Below are 10827 nucleotides of genomic sequence, written 5' to 3'. Positions count from 1 at the left end.
CAATCCTTGTGAATGATTTACCACCTATCACGTGCTGCCACCTCAATACATGGTACCAATTGAAATTCCTCAGACAACTGTTTTAATTCCGTTATTTAATGGTTTAGAGGACAACTTTCTGAAAAACCATTGTCTGAATTACACAATGTAATATCAAAACCGTTGTCTTATATCTCTATACGTTAATATAGTAACAACGGTTTGTAACCGTTGTGTTAAAGATCTACAACAACACTAATTTTAAAAAACCGTTATCTGACTCGGTGAGAGGATACAACTTGTGCAAAAGTTTAAAAAAGATGGATATCTGTTGTTTGTTCTAGAGCTCACACAACTATTTTTTCTGCGAAATCAATTCACCGTTGTATGATTTTTTAGGACAACGGTTTTTTTTAACCGTTGTCTGTCAACCGTTGTCTGATTGCAAATTTCTTGTAGTGCAATGACACCACAAAGAAGATACTTCCAATTTTCGAACAAAAGATTGATTTCTGAAAAAATTCTCTTCAACATCTTCACACAACAACCCCAGATCAAAAACTTACAAAAGTAAACCAAAACAACTACCTTAATAAATAAAGTGGCCTATGATAAAATCAGTGCATACATACAAACATATCAAAATCCCAAATTAATATATACATTCATACAAATGAAAACCTAATCGAATATGAGAAATAACCCTAATTTTACCTTAACAGAAGCTTTAAACCTTGATGAAAACCCATCGAATATGAGGTCACCTAATTTTAAAACCCAAATCACCTGGAATTTCAAAATAAAAGATATGCAAAAATATGTTAATCAGAGAAAAAATGTATATATGTTCGAATCACAGCAATTACATAAATATTTATCAGTCAATCGGAGCACAATAATTAAAACCCCAATTTCAAGTCCTCAAAACCTACAAAAATGAATACCAAATTTACAAGTCTACAATTTTGGCTTCAATTCATCAATTAATCTTTTATTAAAATATATATTCTTTAATCTTGTATTAAGATAGTATCAGTCTTTAAATTGGAGTCATCCTTTAATCTTGTATTAAGATAAGTTAGTAACAGTCTTTAAATTGGAGTTATATACATTCGTATTCGAATACCAAATCTCCAATTTTGGCTTCAATTCATCCTTTAACCTTCTTTTTGAGATAGTATTTGAAAAAGAAAGAGAGTCGAGAGGGATGTGTTTCAGCGAAACAGTGTGTTGTGAGAGAGTTATTTCATTCTTGTAAAAAAAATTGAATTGTTTTGTTCGGGGAAGTATATCTGGTGTAAATTCATTTAGGAGAGAAAAATGCTGCCCAATAATTCACCAAGTAAATCGTGTATCATTTTTAATATATATTTTTTTATTTTTTTACTTTTAATTAGTTATTGAATAAAAAAATAAATAACCTAATTTATGTATTTATGTAAAATTTATTTTTATAAAATTTATTATATTGTATATTATATTTTCCAGTCACTAATACATATGAATATAATTTTAACATTAATTTATGATAATATTTTCAATTAAATAGTTTTTTAAATTAAAAAAAATATATAATATAACACTAGGTGCTGGTGTTACAAATTTTGCAACACTGGCATTTCTCTGCAACACTAGTTTTATACTCCTTCAGTCCCTTCCAATTGTTTACATTTCTGAGTAAGTGTCGGACACGCATTTTAAGGTGCATAAAAAGTATAGTTATGTAACTTAGTTTTACAATTTTCTTTTTCTGAATAAAAGTTAAATGTTTTAATTTCTATTCAGAAAAATAAAATTGTAAAAAAAAATTACAGAGCTATACGTAATATGCACCTTAAAATGCGTGTCGGACACTCTCTAAAAAATGTAAATAATTGAAAGGGACGGAGGGAGTAGTTATTTTAACACTAATTGAGAGGTGTTACAATTGGGAAAAAATTTCTCAGCTAATGTAACGCTTCTTATAACACTTGCAGTACAGTAGCCCACTTATAGCATAGTGAAATTTGTCACCTGCCAAGTCAACATCTGTTTCGTCTATTTTTGTTTGTTGTTGTTCTTGATGACATGATGTCTTATTTTTCCTTGCAGCTAGTTCATCTTGGTTTCTTAGATGAAAGACATCATTGGCTACACCTCTGAGTAGTAGGATGTTGTGATGTGTTGGATCTTTTTATAATGATAACTTCAAATTAATATCAAACACCATTTTTGGTTTAATTAAATCTTGCGCTCTGTCTCGCAATGTTTCCACTTTATCTTGTAGATACAAGATATTTATAAGATAGTAGATAAGATAAGGCACAAGACTTATTATTGATTAAAGTGCCAAAACTGGTGATTAAAATTTCATGTTCCAGTGAATATAATGGGGAGTATTGGTGATTAAAGTTCCATGTTTAATGATTGAAATGTGAATTTTTAGTGATTTTACCTTTTATTCTTATGTTTTTCTAGTAGCATTCTCATCATCATCCATTGGTTCACCATCCTTGTCATCTTGTGTTTTTTGTAATTGTTAGTACTTCTTTTAAATTAATTAAAAAGGCTAATATTAATTTGTTAATGTACCTGATTTTGATGTTCTTCTTGAGTCTTTTCGACATCAGCATCTGAGTTTCATTTATCGATATAATATGGCTCTTGATCATGCTGATCCTATGGCCAACCATTATATATGGATCTATCTTTGACATTATGTCATGCATTCAATTTTTCATATTTATTGAATTGTTATTCCTTGTGATCGACATCACAAACAAAGTTTCAGATTAAGCAACTATGAAAAGAATACTAATGTTGAATGTTTTGTAATCATATCTTCTTTTTCTTACACTACGCCATAAGTGGGTTGTGTAATGCCTAAATGATGTTACAATAGGCCCCAAAAGCGTTATAATAAGTCTATTATAACACCAAGGGGAGTTACGTATACGAGCATTACATTAGACACCCTAATGTAACACTTCACTGATCTATTGTAACATTATCCTTGTTTTTTATTTATACATTACACCAAACTTGCATTCATGCTAGTTTAACTACATAGGGGCATAGGAAAATTAATTGCAAAATTAGTAAAAATGACTACCTTAATAGCAATGTCATTCTTCCCTGTACTTTTGTCATTTATCTTGTCTCCTTCTAAATTTAACTTCCTTCTCGCTGTTCGTTTTGGATTAACAGTTCCTTCTTCAAGTTCTAGAGTCCCCGCAACCGGCATATTACACTTTCGTGTTGATAAAATCCTCTTGGGAAGCTCAGGTGACTTCTGCTTGTTCATCTTTCTTTGCTGTTCCTGTTGGAGCTGGTGTGAAGTCACAAATTTACGCTTCACTTGTTCCTTGGTTGACCTTGTAAAACAAAATTAAACAGTCATGGTAAACATATGGTGCTAGTGAATATTTATTTAAGTGTGTATCGATATACATGCGGGAGTAGTATAATTACCTTAAATTAGGTTCTTCCTCGGTCGTATAATTACCTATGGCTGCATCTGAACTGAAGGCTCCACTTCTTTGTCAATAACAGTGTCAACATACAAATAAAGTTCATGATCTGGCTTAGTTTCATTTACAAGATCCACTAATTCTTTATCGCGTGCCAGCAATTTCTAACCATTAGCAGCTTTGGTGTACACCCCTCCAATTTCTGTCAACTTCATGTAATCCTTGACATATTCCATAAGCACGCTATATGAGAATTCTAAAGTATCCAGTCGATTACCAATAAAGCTTTGTCCACCATGATAAGTAGTCTTCTTAAAAATTCCGTCATAGTGCAGATTTAGAGTCGCACATTTTTCTTCCATCCTACATAAAATGGAAATAAGATTAATAAAGATGCAATATTGATAAACAACTACGAGCACATTTAAACAGATGCAATCATAATAAAAAAAATATAAATACATGAAAATGATATAAAAATTAGCACTCCTACGCAATATTCATGCAAACATATGCGAGCATATTTAACCAAATGCAATATTTATACATGAACACTTTAAATATTGATGCAACATGAAAAAACAAAAATACAAGAAAATGATATAAAAACCGAGATACAAAAAAATAAAAATAGATGCATTTGATTCAAATTTTAGCAGTTAATATTTTAACCATAAACTTGATATATTCATAGTACAATAACCAAACTAAGAAATAATAGAAATACATGAATTTGTCTTAAGGATTATGTCTTGAACTGAAACATAAACATCTTGATTTTCCACTTGAGTTTGTGGAATAAGAATTTTTTTTTTAAGGTCATCATCCCTAAACCAATTAAATTCACCATCTTCATTAATAATATCATGATTATCAAGATGGTTGTGGCATTCTGATCTTCAGTTTGAGTTTGGTCATCGGCGACATCGCACCAGTCCCTTGGTAACTTTTTAATAACATAGTGGACCATATTTTCAGTCGGATCTTCGACATAAAATATTTATTGCACTTGTGAAGCCATCACATAGGGATCTAATATGTTGCACAACTTTTTAAAATTCACTTTGGTGAAACCAAATGAATTCTTCTCTCCATGGTACCAACAACACTTGAAAAGAACCACTGGAAACGCTCCCCAATTGTCAACTTTAATAATTTCTATAACTGATCCATAGTAATTGACAGCCCCAATGATTGGGTTTTCATCTTTCGCACTCGCAAAGCTAGTGGTTTCAGCGGTCAAAAATACGCCGTTATTTTGTGTAGTGCATTTGAAATCTCTGTTTTTGTATGAAATCGAAATCCATTAATCACATAGCCAGTAAACCTCCTAGCTGTTTCGTTAGGACCCAGTGCAAGCACACACAGATCAGTTGAAATGTTGACCATTTTTTCCACCTCTTTCTTTAACCATTTCTAAAAAACTTCGGAGTGTGTTTGTTCTCTTCTGTATTTTTTTGAGTTGCAATCACCATCCACTAAAGTCCAATGGTTCCTATCAAAAATTACATTGAAACAGTTTAAGAAGAAAGACAAAGTTCAAAATTTATAGTTTTCACTAAATAAAGTACGGTCTAAAAACTTACCCGATTAATGTCTCAATTTCTTGATTGTCACAATTGAAAAGAATGTAGGTATGGCACGCTTTCCACTCCAAATCATTTAACTGAATAACTTTCCCGTCTTTATTTCTTCTTGTTCAAATATGATACTCTGCCTTTTTTATTTTTGCTCCAAAATCAGTTGATTCAACACCCAAAAACCTTGAGCAGAATGTGACCCAATCCTCAACCAAGTAGCCTTCTACAATTGAACCTTCGGGTTTGCTCCTATTACGAACATAATTTTTTAGCTTGCCAAGATAGCTCAATAGGATACATACACCGTAGGTGCTCCGGTCCGCCATACTCAATTTCTTTACAAAGATGAACGGGAAGGTGCACCATGATATCAAAGAAGGAAGGGGGAAAATAATCTCAAATTCACAAAAGATGTCAACAATTTCTTCATGCATGCTCTTGATATCATCCAAGTGAATGACCTTAGTCCATAGACCCCTAAGAAATGCACTAAATATGATTAACGGTTTTGCAACATCAGCTTTTAATGATTTCTTCACAGAAAATTGTAACAAGTAATGGAGTATAAAATGCGCGTCGTGGCTCTTAAACCCCACTACCTGCCTCTCGTCTGTGCGTACATACATACTGATATTGGAGGCACAACCGTAAGGAAGTTTCACATTCTTTAATACCTTGCAAAACAGTTCTTTCTCCTTATTTGTCATGTCAAAGATTGCGGCAGAAATTTCAAGCTTCTTCCTATCGGCAGATTTAACCGGATGAAGGGATTTTTGAATCCCCATTTCTTGTAAATCCAAATGGGCAGCTAAGTGAACTTTTGACTTCCCCCAATATTAAGTAAAGTACCTAATATTTTGTCATAAATGTTTTTTTCGAACTGCATAACATCGAGGTTATATTGAAGTAGATTATGCTTCCAATACGGAAAATCATAAAAAATTGACTTCTTCTTAAATGGGGTGTTATTTCTCTCTTTCTCTTCTTCTTAATCTTTACCCCAAAATGGTTTTTAAACCCAACCAATGATTGATCAACATCTGTTACCGTTAATGGTTGTGGACTCTGCCTTGTTTCAGTCTGGCCATTAAATTATTTCTTGACAAACCTCCATTTGTGCGAGGGATCAAGAAACCTTATGTGATGCATATAACACATTTTTTTGCTATATTTTAGATTTTTCGAACATGTCTCATAATGACACAACGGACATGCTAGCTTACCTTTTGTGCTCCAACCGGACATCATGACATATCCTGGAAAGTCGCTTATGGTCCACAACACCGTTGCCCATAAATTAAAATTCTGATCAGTCATGGCATCATATGTCTGGACACCCAAATCCCACAATTCTTTTAAATTGGAAATTAATGGTTGTATATACACGTCGATACTGTTTGAAGGAGAATCTTGATCCGGTATCAACGTCAAAAGAATTAAATTTTCTTGTTTCATGCTAAGCCAAGGCGGGAGGTTGTAGTTTACTAGTATAATTAGCCATATACTATGACTGACTTTTGTACGAAAAGTACAAACTCCATCAGCAGCTACGCCGAGTCTTATATTTCGCATTTCTGAAGAAAAATCGGGATAGTTAGTATCCATTATCTTCCAAGCTTCGGCGTCACTCGAAGGTGCCTCAATTTCCTATCTCTTATTCGTTCTGTTGCATGACATATCATGAGCTTAGAGTATTCTTTGCACATGAACAACCTCTGTAACCTCGGTTTTAAAGGGAAGTATCTCATCACATTTGTTGAAACCTTGCTGATCAATTTGGCCGAATCATTAATAGAAGCTAAGCCTTTTTTTCTTGTAAAATCCACCTCGAAACCCCACAAGTATCACAAACTTGTTTTTCTTCAGTTTCGACCCAGTATAACATGCAACTATTTGAACATGCATGTACTTTCTTATAATCAAGACCTAAGTCTTTGATTATGTTTTTCGTAGTGTTGAAGGATAATGGCACATTGGCTTCTAGAAAGGCATCTTTTATTAATACTAATAAATCCCTGAAGGCGGACTCGGTAATCTCATGAACACACATTAGCTGATAAAGTCTGATCATAAAACCAAGTCGAGAAAATTTTGTGCAGCCCGGATATAGCAGTTGCTTTCCCTCTTCGACAAGGCGATAAAACTTTCTAGCCTCCGGATTTTGTCCTTGTTCTACATTCTGAAACCTCCTGCCCGTACAACTCATGCCCGTACAATCAAACATCGCTCCTAAATTATCTTCGAAACTGGTCCCTATTTCACAACCCTTAAAATACGTAGATTTTTTTACTTTGGCTTGTAAAATCTTACAAATTCACTGGACATGTAACAAAGAAGGCCCTCTCAAAATTAGATGATTGTAAATTAAAATCTTTGCAGGAGCACTTCATTTTACCACCTTTGGAAAAAAGGGGAAATGCCTTTTCCCCAAACAATTGCATCCCCTTTTATACTCTATGTTGGATCTTGGAAGTCCTATCCAGTTATTCAAATCATTACCAGGTTTAATTTCTAAAACTTGGGCCCTTTCCAATATTGCACCTATAAAGCCGAATTAATTAAATAAATACATCATACATATATTCATAGTAAATTATGAATACAAACATAACAAAAAATTTATATATACAATATTTAACATTGTATTCCTCTTCTTCATGATACATGACATATTTATAAACATTATTAAATATTATTAAAATAGAAATATATAACATTATTAAAATACACTTATACCACTATATATCCTAATCATTTACACTACATTTTCAATTTAATTCAATAAATAATGTCACTGGGTAAAATAAAAGTTTTAAGGTTAGAATTGTTATTTAATTTTTTGATTTAGTTAGCAATATAATTCTCTACATAAAATATATATAATTAAGTATGGCTATTGCCCGTTATAAAAATCAGAAAAAAATTATTAGCTAAAGAGAACTGGAAAGAGAAGAGTAGACCAGGGCCATCGAATTTAGTCTATCTCAAATCGTACAACACACCTATAAGGGTCATTAAATGACCTGGTTTGGTAGGGGTAAACGATAAACAATAACAGAAAAATAGTACCCTTTGGTAAATCCCATTACCAGGACACCATGACGTCACCTTAACAATACTGATATACTTAAATACTGAGTCTGGGCCTGACTAAACTGCAACAGCTTTAGAGATAGTGTGGAACTAGCCATATACCTGATTTAATATACGTAATAACCTAAGCCATGAATAAACATATTTCCACAACTTATATATCTCATTATTACTAATCAGTTTACAAAAAGCGTGCAAGAGATAGTGCGGAACTAGCAAAATAAGAAGCACATTTTACAATTTTCTAATTTACCTCATCGGTAGAAGTAATATCAAACAAAACATAGTTATTTGAACTGACATCGAATCGCATTACATTAACATTTTCGACACTTTCATCGAACAATCAGGAAATACCAACACATACTAAATATCAACTTAACAACAATTAAAAAAATAAATCAAGTAAACATATAAATCGATTATGATAAGAAAAACAAATATAACCAATAGAATACACACATGCATACGACTAAAGACCCAAGTGAATATCAAAACCCAAGTATAAGTACATACCTTACTGAAAGCTTTAACGCCCGACTCTAAATGAAGAAAAACCCCAATTGGAAAGCCCTAATCGACTGAAATTTCACAATGAAAGAAAATACATTAGTACGGGAAAGTAAATATGTTTAAATTGGAGCAATTTAACAATGAAGTATGTTAACAATACCGGTTAATCGGAGCAAAAACATAAAAGACCCAATTTTAAGACCTGCAAAAAATGAAGAAATTAGTAGGGGCCTTTAAATTAGAGCAAAATATATGTCGGTATTCAAATACCAAATCCGAGAGACTCCAATTTCTTCTTCAAGAGACGAGAGGAGAGTTTAGATCCAAGAAATTTCATAGAGAGAGAGTGAGTGAGTGACTGTTTTTTGTATTAGTTTTTTGTCTAAATCCCGACAATCTTTACATTTGGAGGGGAAATTGCCGCTTTTTTAACCAAAATGTTCAGTAATTTCTAATTTTTAATATTTAATTTTATTTTATTTTTTCATTTGAATAATAAATTATTATTTATTAAATAATGAACCTCCAAAGTTACTTTTTTATTTATTTACAATAAATTTCATAATTTGTAAGTAATTTGATGTTACAATCCTTATTAATTAATAATTCAGAATATAATTTTAATACTAGTTTTGTAGTAATATTTTCACTTTATAATTTTTAAAAATTAAAAGTACCTAATGTAACACCAGGTGCTAGTGTTACATGCTGTGCAACACCAACATTTTATTGTAACAGTAGATTTATAGATATTCACTAGTACAGAAATGTCCCTCTGCGTCGCACTTTTTGCGTCGGTTGAATATAGAACCGACGCTTAAACACTCTTCAAGCGTCGGTTGTAACTTTAACCGACACTTTAACGCATTTGTGCATGATCTGTTGCGTCGGTCTTTCATACAACCGACGCTTTTGACAATCTATAGCGTCGGGCTTTAAAATGCCGACGCCTAAAACTCTATACAGCGTCGGTCTTTATAATGCCGATGTTGTAGCTTCTACGTACAGCATCGACATTTAAACACCGTCGCTGTAGGTTTGGTTTGAAGCGACGGCTTGTAAAATGCCGACGCTACAAATGTGGTTTAAAGCGTCGCTTTTAAATGCCGACGCTGTAGATTTGGTTTAAAACGTCGTCTTTTGAATGCCGACGCTTTAGGTTTATTTTAGTGTCGATATTGAAATGTCGACGCTATAGATTGTGATATTTTTTAAAAATTTTAACAAAAAATTTAAATAATAATTTTTTTAAGTATAGTTATAAATATGAAAAAAAATAATAAAATTGTGGAAGGGAAATTATTAAAATTATGGATAAGAAATTAATAAATAATATTTACAAAAGCATTTTCGTATATATATATATATATATATATATATTATGGGTGTATATTTAATTATCTATAGTTAGTGTTGGGTTTTGAAATATAAATTATGAATTTTTTAGAAATAAAATTAGTAATTATGCAATTTAGTAATTTTTAATGTTATTATTTATTTGATATTTTTAATAAATTAATGAAAAAACTAAATTATTTCTTTGAAGAATATTGGTATTTAATTAGTACCAGTATTATTTTAAAGTAAGGCTATAAGGATTTTAAATATTTAAAAATTGAATTTGTTTTGTATTATCCTTTGACAAAGCAGAGTACCTACTAACATTACTCTCGCTCTCCCTCTCTTGTCTCTCTGGATAGTCTGATCAATGTCCACCCTCGTTAATCTCATCTCTCACTTAATCTCCTTTCCCCATTCTTCATATGCTTTGGGTATCATTTTTTGGGTATCCTCCGAAATCAAGTCCTTATTTCCTCTGTCAAGTCACCGAAATCGCAGGTATATCAGTTCTTTTTCGGGGTCTGCTAATTGGGTCGTGATCAACTGTTTCATTGTGGGCCTCTTCCTCTCATTCAAGTTAAAGCATCTATATGCAATGTTAGCAAATATTGTGATTTGTTCCTTTGGAGTGTCATCTATATGTCGGGATTGAGAATGTCAAATGTTCATTTACAACTGCATAGTTTTTGACCCAACTCCTTACTACATGAGTAACATCCCCTGCGATCCATACAAGATAACTTTTAAAATTTTAATTTTAGTATAGTAATTTGTAATTCATGATTGAATTTTATTTTTGGATAGATCACTGAAAACTAATTTAAATAACAATATTTATTGATGTGTTTGGAATTTTAATAACTCTTTTTAAA

Source organism: Apium graveolens, chromosome 10 (genome assembly GCF_009905375.1).
Source record: "Apium graveolens cultivar Ventura chromosome 10, ASM990537v1, whole genome shotgun sequence".
NCBI lineage: Eukaryota > Viridiplantae > Streptophyta > Magnoliopsida > Apiales > Apiaceae > Apium > Apium graveolens.
Note: the sequence above shows the minus strand (reverse complement) of the source record.